The sequence below is a fragment of the Cherax quadricarinatus genome, chromosome 12 (assembly GCF_038502225.1).
Source record: "Cherax quadricarinatus isolate ZL_2023a chromosome 12, ASM3850222v1, whole genome shotgun sequence".
Taxonomy (NCBI): Eukaryota; Metazoa; Arthropoda; class Malacostraca; order Decapoda; family Parastacidae; genus Cherax; species Cherax quadricarinatus.
The window spans coordinates 13,479,246-13,501,357 of record NC_091303.1 but is presented as its reverse complement, the minus strand read 5'-3'; the positions used below and the strand labels follow the sequence as shown (position 1 = coordinate 13,501,357).

The window sequence follows — 22,112 nt, the reverse complement described above, 5'->3', positions numbered from 1 at the left end:
AACATACATACTGGTGTGTGCTATGTTAACATACATGACTGGTGTGTGCTATGTTAACATACATGACTGGTGTGTGCTATGTTAACATACATACTGGTGTGTGCTATGTTAACATACATGACTGGTGTATGCTATGTTAACATACATGACTGGTGTGTGCTATGTTAACATACATGACTGGTGTATGCTATGTTAACATACATGACTGGTGTGTGCTATTTTAACATACATGACTGGTGTGTGCTATGTTAACATACATGACTGGTGTGTGCTATGTTAACATACATGACTGGTGTATGCTATGTTAACATACATGACTGGTGTATGCTATGTTAACATACATGACTGGTGTATGCTATGTTAACATACATGACTGGTGTGTGCTATGTTAACATACATGACTGGTGTGTGCTATGTTAACATACATGACTGGTGTGTGCTATGTTAACATACATGACTGGTGTGTGCTATGTTAACATACATGACTGGTGTGTGCTATGTTAACATACATGACTGGTGTATGCTATGTTAACATACATGACTGGTGTATGCTATGTTAACATACATGACTGGTGTGTGCTATGTTAACATACATGACTGGTGTGTGCTATGTTAACATACATGACTGGTGTGTGCTATGTTAACATACATGACTGGTGTGTGCTACGTTAACATACATGACTGGTGTGTGCTATGTTAACATACATGACTGGTGTGTGCTATGTTAACATACATGATTGGTGTGTGCTATGTTAACATACATGACTGGTGTATGCTATGTTAACATACATGACTGGTGTGTGCTATGTTAACATACATGACTGGTGTATGCTATGTTAACATACATGACTGGTGTGTGCTATGTTAACATACATGACTGGTGTGTGCTATGTTAACATACATGACTGGTGTATGCTATGTTAACATACATGACTGGTGTGTGCTATGTTAACATACATGACTGGTGTATGCTATGTTAACATACATGACTGGTGTGTGCTATGTTAACATACTTGCCTGGTGTGTGCTATGTTAACATACATGACTGGTGTGTGCTATGTTAACATACATGACTGGTGTATGCTATGTTAACATACATGACTGGTGTGTGCTATGTTAACATACATGACTGGTGTATGCTATGTTAACATACATGACTGGTGTGTGCTATGTTAACATACATGACTGGTGTATGCTATGTTAACATGCATGACTGGTGTGTGCTATGTTAACATACATGACTGGTGTATGCTATGTTAACATACATGACTGGTGTGTGCTATGTTAACATACATGACTGGTGTATGCTATGTTAACATACATGACTGGTGTGTGCTATGTTAACATACATGACTGATGTGTGCTATGTTAACATACATGACTGGTGTGTGCTATGTTAACATACATGACTGGTGTATGCTATGTTAACATACATGACTGGTGTGTGCTATGTTAACATACATGACTGGTGTGTGCTATGTTAACATACATGACTAGTGTATGCTATGTTAACATGCATGACTGGTGTGTGCTATGTTAACATACATGACTGGTGTGTGCTATGTTAACATACATGACTGGTGTGTGCTATGTTAACATGCATGACTGGTGTGTGCTATGTTAACATACATGACTGGTGTATGCTATGTCAAATACATGACTGGTGTGTGCTATGTTAACATACATGACTGGTGTGTGCTATGTTAACATGCATGACTGGTGTGTGCTATGTTGACATACATGACTGGTGTATGCTATGTTAACATACATGACTGGTGTGTGCTATGTTAACATACATGACTGGTGTGTGCTATGTTAACATACATGACTGGTGTATGCTATGTTAACATACATGACTGGTGTGTGCTATGTTAACATACATGACTGGTGTATGCTATGTTAACATACATGACTGGTGTATGCTATGTTAACATACATGACTGGTGTATGCTATGTTAACATACATGACTGGTGTGTGCTATGTTGACATACATGACTGGTGTATGCTATGTTAACATACATGACTGGTGTGTGCTATGTTAACATACATGACTGGTGTGTGCTATGTTAACATACATGACTGGTGTATGCTATGTTAACATACATGACTGGTGTGTGCTATGTTAACATACATGACTGGTGTATGCTATGTTAACATACATGACTGGTGTATGCTATGTTAACATACATGACTGGTGTGTGCTATGTTAACATACATGACTGGTGTGTGCTATGACTGGTGTGTGCTATGTTAACATACATGACTGGTGTGTGCTATTTTAACATACATGACTGGTGTGTGCTATGTTAACATACATGACTGGTGTGTGCTATGTTAACATACATGACTGGTGTGTGCTATGTTAACATACATGACTGGTGTGTGCTATGTTAACATACATGACTGGTGTGTGCTATGTTAACATACATGACTGGTGTATGTCATGTTAACATACATGACTGGTGTGTGCTATGTTAACATACATGTCTGGTGTGTGCTATGTTAACATACATGACTGGTGTGTGCTATGTTAACATACATGACTGGTGTGTGCTATGTTAACATACATGACTGGTGTGTGCTATGTTAACATACATGACTGGTGTATGCTATGTTAACATACATGACTGGTGTATGCTATGTTAACATACATGACTGGTGTATGCTATGTTAACATACATGACTGGTGTGTGCTATGTTAACATACATGACTGGTGTGTGCTATGTTAACATACATGACTGGTGTATGCTATGTTAACATACATGACTGATGTGTGCTATGTTAACATACATGACTGGTGTATGCTATGTTAACATACATGACTGGTGTATGCTATGTTAACATGCATGACTGGTGTGTGCTATGTTAACATACATGACTGGTGTGTGCTATGTTAACATACATGACTGGTGTGTGCTATGTTAACATACATACTGGTGTGTGCTATGTTAACATACATGACTGGTGCGTGCTATGTTAACATACATGACTGGTGTGTGCTATGTTAACATACATGACTGGTGTATGCTATGTTAACATACATGACTGGTGTATGCTATGTTAACATACATGACTGGTGTATGCTATGTTAACATACATGACTGGTGTATGCTATGTTAACATGCATGACTGGTGTGTGCTATTTTAACATACATGACTGGTGTATGCTATGTTAACATGCATGACTGGTGTGTGCTATGTTAACATACATGACTGGTGTGTGCTATGTTAACATACATGACTGGTGTGTGCTATGTTAACATACATACTGGTGTATGCTATGTTAACATGCATGACTGGTGTGTGCTATGTTAACATACATGACTGGTGTATGCTATGTTAACATACATGACTGGTGTGTGCTATGTTAACATACATACTGGTGTGTGCTATGTTAACATACATGACTGGTGTATGCTATGTTAACATACATGACTGGTGTATGCTATGTTAACATACATGACTGGTGTATGCTATGTTAACATACATGACTGGTGTATGCTATGTTAACATGCATGACTGGTGTGTGCTATGTTAACATACATGACTGGTGTGTGCTATGTTAACGTACATGACTGGTGTATGCTATGTTAACATACATGACTGGTGTGTGCTATGTTAACATACATGACTGGTGTATGCTATGTTAACATACATGACTGGTGTGTGCTATGTTAACATACATGACTGGTGTGTGCTATGTTAACATACATGACTGGTGTGTGCTATGTTAACATACATATTGCATCAGGTGGCAGGTGCAGCATGGTGCTCACTTCCTGATCTTTTCTTTATTCACTGCCAAGAGATGTGCTTCTACAGTTCTAAGTTTTATTGCCTTGTTCTTAATGGAAGGCGCCTTGGTGCCGGTGAAGGTTAATGATACGAGGAATTAAGAACATAAGAACATAAGAACGAAGGAACACTGCAGAAGGCCTACTGGCCCATGCGAGGCAGGTCCAAGTCTCCTACCGGCTTAAGCCAATGCACCCAACCTAGTCAGGTCAGGTCACATTGACTTAAGGGAGGAACACGGCAACCGACCTGGTAGCACAAGCTATCAGGTCTAACTCACACCCACCCACATCCACTCATGTATTTATCCAACCTATTTTTAAAGCTACACAACGTTCTGGCCTCTATAACGGTACTTGGGAGTTTGTTCCACTCATCCACAACTCTATTACCAAACCAGTACTTTCCTATATCCTTCCTGAATCTGAATTTTTCCAACTTAAAACCATTGCTGCGAGTCCTGTCTAGGCTAGATATTTTCAGCACACTATTTACATCCTCTTTATTTATTCCTGTCTTCCATTTATACACCTCAATCATATCCCCCCTAATTCTACGTCTTTCTAGAGAGTGCAGATTCAGGGCCGTTAGTCTATCCTCATAGGGAAGGTTTCTGATACATGGGATCAACTTTGTCATCCTCCTTTGTACATTTTCCAGAGAATTTATATCCATTCTGTAATAAGGTGACCAAAACTGTGCAGCATAATCTAAATGAGGCCTAACCAAGGATGTATAGAGTTGAAGAACAACCTGAGGACTCCTATTATTTATGCTTCTTGATATGAAGCCAAGGATTCTATTAGCTTTATTGCGAACACTTATGCACTGTTGTCTTGGTTTCAGATTACTGCTAACCAGAACTCCTAAATCTTTTTCGCAATCCGTAATATTAAGATCTACATTATTTAGTTTATATGTGGCATGGTTATTGTCCTGTCCAACATTTAGAACTTTGCATTTGTCTATATTAAACTGCATCTGCCACTTCTCCGACCACTGCATCAGTCTATTCAAATCTTCCTGGAGTGCTCGAATGTCCTCGTCAGAATGAATTCGACGGCCTATTTTGGTGTCATCGGCAAACTTGCCGATGTCGCTCTTTATGCCCTCATCTATGTCGTTTATGTAGATTGTGAACAGCAGGGGGCCCAACACTGACCCCTGTGGAACACCGCTCGTGACACTTCCCCACTCTGATTTCTCCCCATTTATGCAAACTCTCTGCTGCCTATTTGTCAACCATGCCTCTATCCAGGAAAAAATTTCTCCTCCTATTCCATGTGCTTTAATTTTCCTCAATAGTCTCTGATGTGGGACCCTGTCAAAAGCCTTACTGAAGTCCATATACACAATATCATATTCATTACCATGATCTACCTCCTCAAATACCTTAGTGAAAAAAGTTAATAAATTCGTAAGGCAGGAACGCCCCTTTGTAAAACCATGCTGAGATTCGTTGATTAATTTATGCTTTTCAAGGTGGCTACGAACTGCCTCGGCAATTATTGATTCCATAAATTTTCCCACTATGGAGGTTAGGCTTATTGGTCTATAGTTCGAAGCTAAGGACCTGTCACCTGTTTTGAAAATAGGTATCACATTTGCCATTTTCCACTTATCTGGCACCATGCCAGTTTGTAGTGATATGTTGAAAAGATTAGCCAAAGGTGTGCTAAGCTCCTCTTTACATTCCTTTAGAACCCTTGCATACAGTTCATCAGGGCCTGGGGATTTGTTAGGTTTTAATTTATCTATTTGCCTAAGGACCATGTCACTTGTGACCCTAATAGTGCACAGTTTATTATCGTCCTGTTCTACATAATTTATCATTACTGGAATATCGCTGGTATCCTCCTGTGTAAAAACTGAGAGGAAGTATGTGTTAAAAATTCTACACATTTCCTTATCACTGTCAGTGAGCTGACCCGAGGAACTTTTGAGTGGGCCTATCTTGTCCCTGATCTTACTTCTGTATACCTGAAAGAATCCTTTTGGGTTAGTCTTCGATTCTCTTGCAACTTTAACCTCATAATCTCTTTTTGCTTTTCTAATTCCCTTTTTTATTTCTCTCTTTAACTGAATATATCGATTTCTCAATTGCCCCTCTCCTCTTTTGATTTGCCTATATATGCCTCTCTTTTGACCAATCAGATATTTTAATCTATTGTTCATCCATTTAGGATCATTTTTGTTTGATCTGATTTCCCTATTTGGAACATAATTTGACTGAGCAGCTAGAACTATGCCCTGGAAAGCATCATATCGGCAACCATCACCACCTACCTGACCCTTAGTCAGGTCATTCCAGTTCAGCCCACCTAAGTAATTTTTCAGTCCTATGAAATCAGCCAAGCGAAAGTCAGGGACGGAGACTTGATTGCCATTATTAGGGGAATTCCATGATATATTAAAACTGAGTGATTTGTGATCACTTTCCCCAAGCTCTTCATTAACCTCAAGATTATTAATTAGTGTTTCCCTACTGGCAAGAACCAAGTCAAGGAGGTTATTTCCCCTAGTTGGCTCTGTCACAAACTGTTTTAAAAAACAATCCTGGATCGTATCAAGAAAGTCACCTGACTCTAAATTTCCTGTCAAATTGCTCCAGTCAATCTGTCTATAGTTGAAATCTCCCATTAGCACAACATTTTCGTATGTAGATGCCTTACGAATTTCGTCCCATAGAAGTTTACTGCACTCCCTATCAAGATTTGGGGCCCTGTAAATCACACCCAAAATTAGTTTTTCTCGGCCCTCGAGAAGCTGTAACCAAACAGATTCAGTGGCTGACGCTTCTAATTTAATATCTTGTCTAACACAACAATTTAAATTGTCTCTGACATACATCGCTACTCCACCACCTTTCCTGTTGACCCTGTCAGTGTGGAATAATTTATAGCCTTGTATGTGACATTCAGAGGGCATCTCTCTATCTTTCAGATTGAGCCAGGTCTCTGTTATAGCAATAATATCTATGTTTCCTGCACTTGCAATTAATCTTAGCTCATCTATCTTATTTCTTACACTCCTGCTATTAGTATAGTAAACCTTAAGGGAGCTAGTCCCTTGCTGCCCTCTGCTGTCCCCCTTTGTTTGCTGACCTGATCTATTGTCTTTATTTATAACTTCATGCTGAATGCCTTTTATACATTTACTGTTTCCAACCCAAGTGTTGCAACCTGCTTGTTTCCCACACACACCCATACCTCTATCTTCCATCAGTTTAAAATCATAGGCATTTCACCAATGGCCTTCTCAATCGAGTCTGCAAGTGCTACCACCCCAGCCCCAGAGAGATGTACCCCATCCCTTGCATACATATCATGTTTGCCATAAAAGTTGTTCCAGTTGTCAATGAATGGGATTGCAAGTTCCTTGCAGTATCTGTCTAGCCAGCAATTTACACCAATTGCCCTAGACAACCATTCATTTCCTACTCCCCTTCTAGGCAAGATGCTACATATGATTGGGATCCCTCCCTTAGACTTAATGAAATCTATAGCTGACCTGTACTTATCTAGCAGTTCTTCTCTCCTACCCTTCCCAATATCATTTCCACCAGCACTGAGACAGATAATGGGCTTGCTCCCATTACCTGACATGATATTATCCAGCCTGTTGACAATGTCCCCAACACCAGCTCCAGGGAAGCACACTCTATCTCTCATCTTCTTATTCCTATTACAAAAAGCACGGTCAATGTATCTTACCTGAGAGTCACCAACCACAAGAATGTGCTTACCTCCATTAGCAGGGGCAGTAGTACCCTTACCTTCACTGGCCACTGAAGTACATTCATCCTGAAGAACAGAGAAGCGATTTCCTACCTTCAGATTTTCACTCTTAACTTTCCTTACTCTGATGCGCCTTCCATTACTGTGAACTACTCGCCACTTGTAGCAGGTGCTGGGCTGCACCTCACTGCTGGTAGCCGTTGCTGCCTCCCCAACTACAGCCTCCTCACAGCGAGAGACAGACTGCACCTCGCTGCTAGAAGCCTCATTCCCCACAACTCCAGCCACCTCACACTCTCTCCCAGACCCATTGAGGTGGACCTTCAGCCTCCTAATCTCCTCCTGGAGAAGCAAGACCTCCTCCTTCAACTCTCCAACCTCAATTTTTAAAACACTGCAGAAGCAAGCCATGCTTTGTAACCGTCCACACTAATCCCCAAAGCAGCTCAGGGTCTGTGACCTCACGTGACGACTGACCACTGAGTACTGGAGCAGCTCTACCCTTGCTTGGATCAAACGTGATTACCTCACATTCCCCAGGCGCTGTATGACTCCTACGAGGTCAATTTATAGCTCTGTATTTGTCCATGTTGAACTTCTTGGCCCAATCCTGCAACCTGCTAACGTTATTTTTGTAACTTCTTACAAAGAACATGCGAAAGGAGAATACTGCAGCAGACCTTGCTCATGCTAGGCAGGTCCAACTCACAGTTCTTACCCCTCACACCAACCATGGAACATACCTGTACAACCTATTATTAAACTACTTAAAGTTCTGTCCTCGGACGTTCGTATCTATCTCACAATTTTACCTCTGTTCGCGAATTTTGATGTATAGGAATCTTTCACATTTGAAGGTTCTTTACATAGAATAGAAACAGGTTGGAACCTAAGATTGACACTTGAAGGAGTACTTAATAGACTCGCCAACCCTGAAATTTCTGAAGAGGCCCTAGGATTGACCTCATATTATTATCAGTTTTGTTATACCTCATCGAAGTCCTTTTATAATAATTTGAGTATGAAGGCCCTGGTAGGTGCCTTCTCGGGTTACATCTCGTCACCACTGACGAGATGTAACCCGCTATTGTTATGTTTACTCTCCCATCATACTTTCGTATATTTATTCATCTCCTTTCCTGTTTCAGTGTGACTGTCCTCAGTCATTAACGTACTTCTTATTCTATGAATGCCTCTCCAGTCTGGATCTTCGGTTGACGTAGCAGTCATCTGTGTTGCGCTATGCTGGAAGTCTTTTTTTCGAGGAGGAGTAAGGGGGGGGGGGAGGAATTCATGAATATGCCATTAACTCGTCCTTTCCTTTGCTGTTTAATCTTCACACACCTGTCCTTGGGCTTGATTAGGGTTGCGAGGGAAGATTATCTATTCCTGAACCTCTGTTGGAACGTCCGATTTCTTCACATGTTCCACTACTATCCTCTTTGTTATCCTCTAAATTGCCCCGAGCAGCGTTCCAGCAACGTAACAGAGATGATAATAAAGAAATGACAGGTGGAACACCTGGAGAATACAGACTTCAATAAAGAATACGAAGGCGGGTTAAGAAATAAAAGAACACGACTCACAAGCCATAGAGACAATACTATGTCTACATATTGGAATTTTTGCCCGCGATATGACTCCCAGCAGAACTAGAGATTCTAAGTGGAATTTCTAACACTCAGGTAGACATTTCACTGCTAGGTAGGTAGGGGCAGCTGTCATGAACCTGCCAGCAATGACTGTTACCTCTGACGAATTTGCTAGTACAGGACCAGAGGGTGATGGGAAATTGCATGACGTGGCTTGTCCTGTGTAATAACCAAGTCTCCAACACTGATATTATCTGCGTGTGTACTCCCGTAAGCTGATATTATTGGTACTCTTGCAAGCTGACATTGGTGGTACTCTTTCTTGCAAGCTGGCATTCTTGGCATTCCTGCAAGGTGATATTGTTGGTACTCCTGAAAGATGACATTATTGGTACTCTTGCAAGCTGATATTGTTGGCACGCCTGCAAGCTGACATTCTTGGTACTACTGCAAGCTGACATTCTTGGTACTCTTGCAAGCTGACATTACTGGTACGTTTGTAAACTGACCTCATTGTTATTTCTACAAGGTGACACATAAGAACATAAGAAAGGAGCACTGCAGTAGGCCTGCCGGCCCATACTAGGCAAGTCCAAGTCACATCCACTTGACACTGTGCCGACGCTGTTGGTGCTCCTGCAAGCTGACACTACTGGCACTGACATTCTCTCTAATGGTGATAATACATGTTAAAACATCAACCTGCTGGAAGTCATCCACGGCAACACTCACACTAGTCTGGTTGTTTCGATCATTCCTTCGTCATGGTAGGTAAGACACAGGCAACAGTTAGGCAACTTTATTCCGAAACGTTTCGCCTACACAGTAGGCTTCTTCAGTCGAGTACAGAAAGTAGGCAGGAGCAGTAGAGATGTGAAGACGATGTAATCAGTCCATCACCCTTTAAGTCGTAGATCTGAGGTTGTCAATCTGATTACATCGTCATCACATCTCTATTGTTCTTGCCTACTTTCTGTACTCGACTGAAGAAGCCTACTGTGTAGGCGAAGCGTTTCGGAATAAAGTTGCCTAACTGTTACCTGTGTCTTACCTACCAACCAATCGGTATTGTATACCATTTTGATATTCATTCCTTAGTCATGAAATAAGTCCTCCTGACGCAGAAGTCGACTCAGTTCTTATGTTCCCGTGCTGGGCATCCACTCGACGCGGGTTTTATCTACATTGTAACCAGTTGAACCGGCAAGTTGACAAATTAGACACGTGTGCAACAATCGGGTATCTTTATTACGAAAGCGTTTCGCCACACAGTGGCTTCATCAGTCTAATACAAAGAAGAATGATCTGATTTATCAACCAATTGAGTGGCTGGAAATAAGAACTCGTAAGAAGAGAGGGAGTAATGCAGTAGATCTACTGGCCCACACTAGGCAGGTCCTACTCCAACCCTCCAACTAATATATTAATTGTATACATAACCGATAAGTAGATGGATTAATCCAGTACAAAAAAAAATAAATGGTAGATGTGAAGACGTAATTTTAGATGATCAGTTCCAGTCTTGATATGAGACATCAGTCCCTCAGTCTTGATATGAGGTGTTCAGTCCCTCAGTTTTGATAGGTGTTCAGTCCTTCAATCTTGATACGAGACAGATTCTGGAACAAATCACAAATAACCCACAATTTACCTCAGACGATTTATTAACGGCCCAGGACGGACCAGAACGTCGTCTAGGGTTTTCTCCATTTCTAACAAGGTATATAACAACGAGTGTTCAGTGGTCAGTCGTCAGTGTTCAGTGGTCAGTCGTCAGTGTTCAGTGGTCAGTCGTCACGTGAGGTCACAGACCATGAGCTGCTTTGGGGATTAGCGTGGACGGTTACAAAGCATGGCTTGCTTCTGCAGTGTTTTAAAAATTGAGGTTGGAGAGTTGAAGGAGGAGGTCTTGCTTCTCCAGGAGGAGATTAGGAGGCTGAAGGTCCACCTCAATGGGTCTGGGAGAGAGTGTGAGGTGGCTGGAGTTGTGGGGAATGAGGCTTCTAGCAGTGAGGTGCAGTCTGTCTCTCGCTGTGAGGAGGCTGTAGGTGGGGAGGTAGCAACGGCTACCAGCAGTGAGGTGCAGTCCAGCACCTGCTACAAGTGGCGAGTGGTAACCAGTAATGGGAGGAGAATCAGAATAAGGAAAGTTAAGAGTGAAGATCTGAAGGTAGGAAATCGCTTCTTGTTCTTCAGGATGAATGTACTTCAGTGGCCAGTGAAGGTAAGGGTACTACTGCCCCTGCTAACAGAGGTAAGCGCATTCTTGTGGTTGGTGACTCTCAGGTAAGATATATTGAACGTGCTTTTTGTAATAGGAATAAGAAGATGAGAGATAGAGTGTGCTTCCCTGGAGCTGGTGTTGGGGACATAGTTAACAGGCTGGATAATATCATGTCAGGTAATGGGAACAAGCCAATTATTTGTCTCAGTGCTGGTGGAAATGATATTGGGAAGGGTAGGAGAGAAGAGCTGCTAGGTAAGTACAGGTCAGCTATAGATTTCATTAAGTCTAAGGGAGGGGTCCCAATCATATGTAGCATCTTGCCTAGAAGGGGAGTAGGAAATGAGTGGTTGTCTAGGGCAATTGGTGTAAATTGCTGGCTAGACAGATACTGCAAGGAACTTGCAATCCCATTCATTGACAACTGGAACAAATTTTATGGCAAACATGATATGTATGCAAGGGATGGGGTACATCTCTCTGGGGCTGGGGTGGTAGCACTTGCAAACTCAATTGAGAAGGCCATTGGTGAAATGCCTATGATTTTAAACTGATAGAAGATAGAGGTATGGGTGTGTGTGGAAAACAAGCAGGTTGCAACACTAGGGTTGGAATCAGTAAATGTATAAAAGGCATTCAGCATGAAGTTATAAATAAAGACAATAGATCAGGTCAGCAAACAAAGGGGGACAGCAGAGGACAGCAAGGGACTAGCTAACTTAAGGTTTACTATACTAATAGCAGGAGTGTAAGAAATAAGATAGATGAGCTAAGATTAATTGCAAGTGGTGACGTGTACTTAGCTCTGTGAAGACCTGTTTGTGTGCTCTCTGTGAATCTGAACAAGGATGCCCTCTCTTGAGCAGCTTTACCAGCAGCTGAGAGAAGAACTCAGAGTTGCTAAACTGGAGATACGGCGATTAACGGAGGAGAACAAGAGGATTTGTAGTAATCCACCTGTTGTGAGTCCCCAGGTTAAGAGGGGAGCTTGGTCAGTGGCCGGGCAACATGGAACCAAGCTGAAGATTAAGAAAACGGTTGGAGAGGCAGAAACAACGAGAAACCAGAAGACTGCCGTGGAAACTTCCAACTCATTCTCGGTGCTACCTGACGAATGTGAGTGTTCTACTGGGAATGCCACAACGAGCACCAAGGAAGCATTGGCAGACGTGAGTGAGACATCCCTAGAAACCCCAACGAAGACCATCGAGAACGTCATGACGAATTCTACAAGTGGTGTAATGCTACCTGGCGAATGTGAGTCGACTACTCGGAGCATCACTACGGACGACGCCAAGGAAGGTAAAAACATTGTTGTTGTTGGGGATAGCCAGATTAGGTACATGGATAGGGCATTCTGTTTGAAGGATAGGAGTAGGAGGCAGAGAGTATGTTTTCCTGGGGCTGGGATGAAGGATATTGTTAGCTGTCTGGATGACATCATGAGAGGTAATGGGAGCAATCCTATTATCTGTCTCAGTGCTGGAGGCAACGATGTTGGCAGACGTAGGAGTGAGGACCTGATTAGCAAGTATAGGTCAGCAATAGAGATAATTAGGAAGAAGGGTGGGAAACCTGTCATATGTGGCATTTTGCCAAGGAGAGGAGTTGGAAATGAATGGTTGTCCAGAGCAATTGGTGTCAATTGCTGGCTGGACAAATACTGTAAGGAAAATGCGGTAACATTCATTGACAACTGGGACCTCTTCTATGGCAGAAATGACATGTATGCCAGGGATGGGGTTCACTTGTCTAGGTGTGGGGTGGGAGCACTGGCCAACGCAGTGGAGGGAGCTGTTAGGTCTTTAAACTAGGAATAGTTAGTGGTATGGGTTTTGGCGGGAAAACTGTGAAGTCGCAGGGTAGTAACATGAGTACTAGGAGAACTAGTAATAGGCAAAATGAGGAGGATATTGGAAAGCCAGTGGCACTAATTGACAATGACAGTAATAGGTTTAGTGGAATAACAGAAAGGAGCAGAAAGGGTAAAGAGATAGGAGGGTCATTAAATATTTATTACACAAATAGTCGCAGTGCTAGGAATAAGATGGACGAGTTGAGACTAGTTGCTAGTGCAGGTAACATAGATGTATTTGCCATTACTGAGACGTGGTTTAATTCAAAAAGTCGGGACATGCCTGCAGAATGTCACATTCAGGGTTTTAAATTGTTCCAAGTAGATAGAAGTATCAGGAAGGGGGGTGGGGTGGCATTGTATGTCCGAGATCGCTTGAACTGTTGCATAAAAACAGGTATTAAGTCTGAAGTAACACATACAGAGTCTGTTTGGATAGAATTTTCAGAGGGACATGAAAAATTAATTTTAGGTGTGATATACCGTCCCCCAAATTTAGATAGGGACCAGGGGAGACTACTATGGGAGGAAATTGTTAGGGCCACAAGGCACAATAATGTAGTAATTCTAGGAGACTTTAACTTTAATCATATTGATTGGAATTTCTTGACTGGGAATTTAGAATCATACGATTTCTTAGAAGTAGTTCAGGATTGTTTTTTGAAGCAGTTTGTGACAGAACCTACAAGGGGTAATAACCTGCTTGACTTAGTTCTGGCAAACAATGAATCCCTTGTTAATAATTTAGAAGTTTCAGAGGAACTGGGTGCTAGCGACCACAAATCAATTACATGTAGAATTGAATGGAAGAATGATAGTAGGGATAACTCAGTAACAGTCCCAGATTTTCGCTTAGCAGATTACGATGGGCTTAGAGAACACTTATCATCTGTTGACTGGGGTAACGAAGAGAGCTATCAATATGACAGTTTTCTGAACACAATACATGCTGCTCAAAGAACGTTTATCCCTTATAAGGAAATTAGATCAAATAGAAATGACCCAAAATGGATGAATAATAGGCTGAAATATCTACTAGGGCATAAGAAAGGAATTTATAGGCGTATCAAAAGAGGCGAGGGTCATCTTATGAATCAGTATATTGACATTAAGAGGGACATTAAAAAGGGGATAAGAAAAGCTAAAAGGGACTATGAAATTAAAGTTGCTAGGGATTCTAAAACTAACCCAAAAAGTTTTTTCCAGGTATATAGAACAAAAGTCAGAGATAAGATAGGTCCCCTTAAAAATAACTATGGGCATCTTACTGACAAAGAGAATGAAATGTGCTCGATTTTAAATAATTATTTTCTCTCGGTTTTTACACAGGAAGACACTAATAATATTCCGGTAATAAATTTTTATAGTGGATCAGAAGAAGATAAATTATGTAACATCACAGTCACTAGTGAAATGGTTGTGAAGCAGATAGACAGACTGAAGCAAAATAAGTCACCGGGTCCTGATGAGGTTTTTTCAAGGGTTCTAAAGGAATGCAAAATGGAAGTCTGTGAACCATTAACTAATATTTTTAATTTATCTCTTCAAACAGGTGCAGTGTCTGATATGTGGAAGATGGCTAATGTAATTCCTATTTTTAAAACAGGGGACAAGTCGTTACCATCAAATTACCGCCCAGTAAGCCTGACCTCAATTGTAGGCAAATTACTAGAGTCAATTATAGCTGAGATTATAAGAAGCCATCTCGATAAGCATAGCTTGATTAATGATACTCAGCATGGATTCACAAGAGGCCGGTCTTGTCTAACTAATTTATTAACTTTCTTCAGTAAAGCTTTTGAGGCTGTTGACCACGATAAAGAATTTGATATTATTTACTTAGATTTTAGTAAGGCATTTGATAGAGTTCCACACCAAAGACTGTTGAAGAAAGTAGCAGCTCATGGCATTGGGGGAAGGGTGCTCTCGTGGATCGAATCATGGCTCACAGACAGGAAGCAAAGAGTGTCCATAAATGGGGTTAAATCCGAGTGGGGATCAGTAACAAGTGGCGTTCCACAGGGATCAGTCTTGGGCCCGTTGTTGTTTATAATATATATCAATGATCTTGATGAAGGAATTACTAGTGATATGAGCAAATTCGCCGATGACACGAAGATAGGTAGGATAATTGATTCAAACGTAGATGTTAGGGAACTTCAGGAGGATTTAGACAAACTCTACTCTTGGTCAGAAAAGTGGCAGATGCAGTTCAATGTAGATAAATGCAAGGTTCTGAAGCTCGGGAGTGTCCATAACCCTAGCACTTATAAGTTAAATAATGTAGAACTTAACCATACAGATTGCGAAAAGGACTTGGGGGTTATGGTAAGCAGCAACCTTAAACCAAGACAGCAATGCCTAAGCTTACGTAATAAGGCAAATAGATTACTGGGATTTATATCAAGAAGTGTAAGCAACAGAAGTCCAGAGGTCATACTGCAGCTTTATACATCATTAGTAAGGCCTCACCTAGATTATGCAGCTCAATTCTGGTCTCCATATTACAGAATGGACATAAATTCGTTAGAAAACATTCAGCGTAGGATGACTAAATTAATACATAGCATTAGAAATCTTCCTTATGAAAAAAGATTGAAGACTCTTAAGTTACATTCACTTGTTAGACGAAGAATGAGGGGAGACCTGATCGAAGTGTATAAGTGGAAGATAGGTATTAATAAAGGGGATATTAACAAGGTCTTGAGAATATCTCTCCAAGAGAGAACCCGCAGTAATGGATTTAAATTAGATAAGTTTAGATTTAGAAAAGACATAGGAAAGTATTGGTTTGGAAATAGGGTAGTAGATGAGTGGAACAGTCTACCTAGTTGGGTTATTGAGGCTAGGACTTTGGGTAGTTTCAAATTTAGGTTGGATAAATACATGAGTGGGATGGGTTGGATTTAAGTGGGACTTGCACATCAGAGCTTATTTCTTGGGTAGCATTGAAAATTGGGTAGGTCAAATGTTTGTTAGTGGGATGAATTGTAAAGGACCTGCCTAGTATGGGCCAACAGGCCTGCTGCAGTGTTCCTCCTTTCTTATGTTCTTATGTTCTTATGTTAAGTGCAGGAAACATAGATATTATTGCTATAAAAGAGACCTGGCTCAATCTGAAAGATAGAGAGATGCCCTCTGAATGTCACATACAAGGCTATAAATTATTCCACACTGACAGGGTCAACAGGAAGGGTGGTGGAGTAGCGATGTATGTCAGAGACAATTTAAATTGTTGTGTTAGACAAGATATAAAAGCAGAAGCGTCAGCCACTGAATCTGTTTGGTTACAGCTTCTCGAGGGCCGAGAAAAACTAATTTTGGGTGTGATTTACAGGGCCCCAAATCTTGAAAGGGAGTGCAGTAAACTTCTATGGGACGAAATTCGTAAGGCATCTACATACGAAAATGTTGTGCTAATGGGAGATTTCAACTATAGACAGATTGACTGGAGCAATTTGACAGGAAATTTAGAGTCAGGTGACTTTCTTGATACGATCCAGGATTGTTTTTTAAAACAGTTTGTGACAGAGCCAACTAGAGGAAATAACCTCCTTGACTTGGTTCTTGCCAGTAGGGAAACACTAATTAATAATCTTGAGGTTAATGATGAGCTTGGGGAAAGTGATCACAAATCACTCAGTTTTAATATATCATGGAATTCCCCAAATAATGGCAATCAAGTCTCCGTCCCTGACTTTCGCTTGGCTGATTTCATAGGACTGAAAAATTACTTAGGTGGGCTGAACTGGAATGACCTGACTAAGGGTCAGGTAGGTGGTGATGGTTGCCGATATGGTGCTTTCCAGGGCATAGTTCTAGCTGCTCAGTCAAATTATGTTCCAAATAGGGAAATCAGATCAAACAAAAATGATCCTAAATGGATGAACAATAGATTAAAATATCTGATTGGTCAAAAGAGAGGCATATATAGGCAAATCAAAAGAGGAGAGGGGCAATTAAGAAATCGATATATTCAGTTAAAGAGAGAAATAAAAAAGGGAATTAGAAAAGCAAAAAGAGATTATGAGGTTAAAGTTGCAAGAGAATCGAAGACTAACCCAAAAGGATTCTTTCAGGTATACAGAAGATCAGGGACAAGATAGGCCCACTCAAAAGTTCCTTGGGTCAGCTCACTGACAGTGATAAGGAAATGTGTAGAAGTTTTAACACATACTTCCTCTCAGTTTTTACACATGAGGATACCAGCGATATTCCAGTAATGATAAATTATGTAGAACAGGACGATAATAAACTGTGCACGATTAGGGTCACAAGTGACATGGTCCTTAGGCAAATAGATAAATTAAAACCTAACAAATCCCCAGGCCCTGATGAACTGTATGCAAGGGTTCTAAAGGAATGTAAAGAGGAGCTTAGCAAACCTTTGGCTAATCTTTTCAACATATCACTACAAACTGGCATGGTGCCAGATAAGTGGAAAATGGCAAATGTGATACCTATTTTCAAAACAGGTGACAGGTCCTTAGCTTCGAACTATAGACCAATAAGCCTAACCTCCATAGTGGGAAAATTTATGGAATCAATAATTGCCGAGGCAGTTCGTAGCCACCTTGAAAAGCATAAATTAATCAACGAATCTCAGCATGGTTTTACAAAGGTGCCTTCCTGCCTTACGAATTTATTAACTTTTTTCACTAAGGTATTTGAGGAGGTAGATCATGGTAATGAATATGATATTGTGTATATGGACTTCAGTAAGGCTTTTGACAGGGTCCCACATCAGAGACTATTGAGGAAAATTAAGGCACATGGAATAGGAGAAATTTTTTCCTGGATAGAGGCATGGTTGACAAATAGGCAGCAGAGAGTTTGCATAAATGGGGAGAAATCAGAGTGGGGAAGCGTCACGAGCGGTGTTCCACAGGGGTCAGTGTTGGGCCCCCTGCTGTTCACAATCTACATAAACGACATAGATGAGGGCATAAAGAGCGACATCGGCAAGTTTGCCGATGACACCAAAATAGGCCGTCGAATTCATTCTGACGAGGACATTCGAGCACTCCAGGAAGATTTGAATAGACTGATGCAGTGGTCGGAGAAGTGGCAGATGCAGTTTAATATAGACAAATGCAAAGTTCTAAATGTTGGACAGGACAATAACCATGCCACATATAAACTAAATAATATAGATCTTAATATTACGGATTGCGAAAAAGATTTAGGAGTTCTGGTTAGCAGTAATCTGAAACCAAGACAACAGTGCATAAGTGTTCGCAATAAAGCTAATAGAATCCTTGGCTTCATATCAAGAAGCATAAATAATAGGAGTCCTCAGGTTGTTCTTCAACTCTATACATCCTTGGTTAGGCCTCATTTAGATTATGCTGCACAGTTTTGGTCACCGTATTACAGAATGGATATAAATTCTCTGGAAAATGTACAAAGGAGGATGACAAAGTTGATCCCATGTATCAGAAACCTTCCCTATGAGGATAGACTAAGGGCCCTGAATCTGCACTCTCTAGAAAGACGTAGAATTAGGGGGGATATGATTGAGGTGTATAAATGGAAGACAGGAATAAATAAAGGGGATGTAAATAGTGTGCTGAAAATATCTTGCCTAGACAGGACTCGCAGCAATGGTTTTAAGTTGGAAAAATTCAGATTGAGGAAGGATATAGGAAAGTACTGGTTTGGTAATAGAGTTGTGGATGAGTGGAACAAACTCCCGAGTACAGTTATAGAGGCCAGAACGTTGTGTAGCTTTAAAAATAGGTTGGATAAATACATGAGTGGATGTGGGTGGGTGTGAGTTGGACCTGATAGTTTGTGCTACCAGGTCGGTTGCCGTGTTCCTCCCTTAAGTCAATGTGACCTGACCTGACTAGGTTGGGTGCATTGGCTTAAGCCGGTAGGAGACTTGGACCTGCCTCGCATGGGCCAGTAGGCCTTCTGCAGTGTTCCTTCGTTCTTATATTCTTATGTTCTTATAAAAGAGAGACTTTTGCAAAGTTAGGAAACCTTATTATGAAAACGTTTTGCCCACCGTACGCCTCACCAGTCCATTGAAATTTCCTCACTCTCTATTATGAGTCATTTGACAGATGTGTTTTGCAGATAATGCAGTAATTGTGGATCTCCTCGGAGAGTTGATTACCTTGAGGGATGGTCAGCCGGTGTGTGTAATTTGCATGTTTGTGGGATAACTGTTGCCTCTCCACTCCCTCTTAAGGTGAAGCGAATTTAAGACAACTGATGTTTACTGAAGGTTGGTTGGTTGACTGGTTAATTGAGTTCGAAGCCTATCGACACACGAGCTTCATTTAAGTTATATGTCACTGTTCGCCCCATATCGATGATGCCCTAATCCTAAATATGGGCTATTAAGGTGGAGAAATAAGTGAGTGTCCGTGAAGATGGAATCTATGTTATTCACAATGAATGTAAAAATTATCTTCTGTTGACTATTGTAAAGTAGTATTTTCTGGTTATTTCTTTAATCTTTATTTTTATTACTGCTTTCCTAGTGAATAATAATTGCGATAATTTTTCTGTTATATGCTTTGTATTTCTTCTGAACTGTATCCACTGTTAGCTAGGCTTCCCGGCATGTTTCGGAAATAGCTTGTTTAACTAACATTTACATTTATACACTATTATGGTACACGTCGAGTACAATATTATAATCGATATGCATCACATATAACCCCAGTCTTGCATGCCATCAATAACCAGCCTTAAAGCCTGGTAGCTTGTATCCTGTCGGAAGGAGTGCACCATTCGCATACGGGATGACAGTTAGTTTGTACTGGAGGTCTACAAGTCAGGGTGAGGAAAGGAACCCCAGGGTAGGCTACCATGCATGTAGGGACATCCCTGAAGTTTGATAACCTCACAAACTTCAAAATAGTTTACACTCGAGTCAGTTCTTTATATATGAGTGTCTGAAGCCGTAAATAGAGTAAATAATGGCAAATACATTTTGTGATGGGAATGTATGGTAAATCCAAAAGCTAACACGTGGTATACACTTTATTTTCTATTCACTTAATTATTCTTTTCAATGCGCTTAGGCTGGTATCTTGCGCCACCGGGTACAAGCCTCTGAAAATACTTGTGATTGTGATAATTATCCTATATATTATATATATTCAGTCAAATTTACAACTATTTACATTAGCAATCATCTGTCTAAATATATAAACCTATTTGTCTATCTGGAGTTTTGATGTTTGGATTTTGTAATCTCACTGAAAATGTAAAGTGAACTGCTTGATATTCTCGTGGCACGCATTGACACGGCCGTGTCAATGCGTCACAATCACTTTATGAAACGATTTTAACAATCTTTTATTACGATTTTTTTTTATATGATTGGGAGCTTGATTCTTTGTTCATTATTCATTCAGTGTTCTCGCAGACTCCACTTGACTGGCTTAATGACACTAATAGCGGTGAATACTGACCGAAACAAGAACTAGGAGCAAGACAGACTCGTCTTGTGGAGAAACTCTGACCAACAGCAAAGTTCACAATACAGGAACAAGGTGGAGAGTCATGGTACGTTGAACATGTATGTCGCCTGCTAAGTTTACACTCTCAACTCTGTGCTCACTCGCTTACTCACTCGTTCACTATCTCATTCACTCCCTTTAATATACTCGCTGACTATCAATCACTCACTCGCTCATTGTTACCAAATTTGCTTAGTCACCTTTCGTGGCTCTACCTGAAGCCCAACTTCCCTTTTTCACTGACTGGTTTACCATACTGTTGTGTACGAATGGTATATAATACCGACAAGATGAGAGTAAGACACATGTGCAACATCTGGGTATCTTTATTGTAGACGTTTCGCCATCCAGTGGCTTTATCAATACAAATTCTAGGACATAACTTGAAGACAGTAGAACTATGTACAGAAGATGAGGTAATCAGTCCCTCAACCTAGGAGTAGGTGCGAACAGCACCTCCATGACTATGGTGCTGTTCGCACCTACTCCCAGGATGAGGGACTGATTACCTCATCTTCTGTACATAGTTCTACTGTCTTCAAGTTATGTCCTAGAATTTGTATTGATAAAGCCACTGGATGGCGAAACGTCTACAATAAAGATACCCAGATGTTGCACATGTGTCTTACTCTCATCTTGTCGGTATTATATACCATTCGTACACAACTTGTCAGACACTGCAACATCATGGAATCTTAATTCTGAGGACATGTACATAACCTTCACAACTACGACAACTACTACTACAACTAACCCATCTCTTTGGGAAGGACCTACTTCCACTGGGGAATCCCGCCTACCAGTGAATATGCCCTCGTCTGCTACACCTGACGTTACTATATAAGCGCCAGGATTCTTTCTTCTGCTTCAGAATCTCCACGACTATGGTGCTGTTCGCACCTACTCCTAGGTTGAGGGACTGATTACCTCATCTTCTGTACATAGTTCTACTGTCTTCAAGTTATGTCCTAGAATTTGTATTGATAAAGCCACTGGGTGGCGAAACGTCTACAATAAAGATACCCAGATGTTGCACATGTGTCTTACTCTCACCATACTGTTGCTGCTTGCGGCCCGCAGACAACACTGCCATCACATCCTTAATTATTCATCACGTCTGCCTTTGGTCCGGAAATATTTCTGATATTTGCTGATTGTAGAGTCTTGGGCCTGAAGGATACTTGCTCTCTAATTACGTATATGGTGCCCCTATTTCTCAGAGAGTTTATTCTGCACTTCCTTATTTGTCACAGTAGTTGGGGTCCCACAACTGTGCTATCAGTGGCTGCCAGCTTTAAACATCAACTTATCTGGGAGCGGGATTGACCTCAAGACGACCTGACATTATATTTACCTTCTGGTCTGGAGAACAGTCTCTCACTATTTCTGGCTGATTACATACTTTTCTCTCTTGTATGAATCTACGAGT

At 40.9% G+C, this 22,112-nt stretch overlaps 1 protein-coding gene across 2 annotated transcripts in view; it reads right to left on the bottom strand.

Annotated features, from left to right (window-relative positions):
- LOC128686644 (uncharacterized) overlaps positions 1–22,112 on the bottom strand; it is a 158,341-nt gene that overhangs the window by 47,419 nt on the left and 88,810 nt on the right. The window lies entirely within an intron of this gene.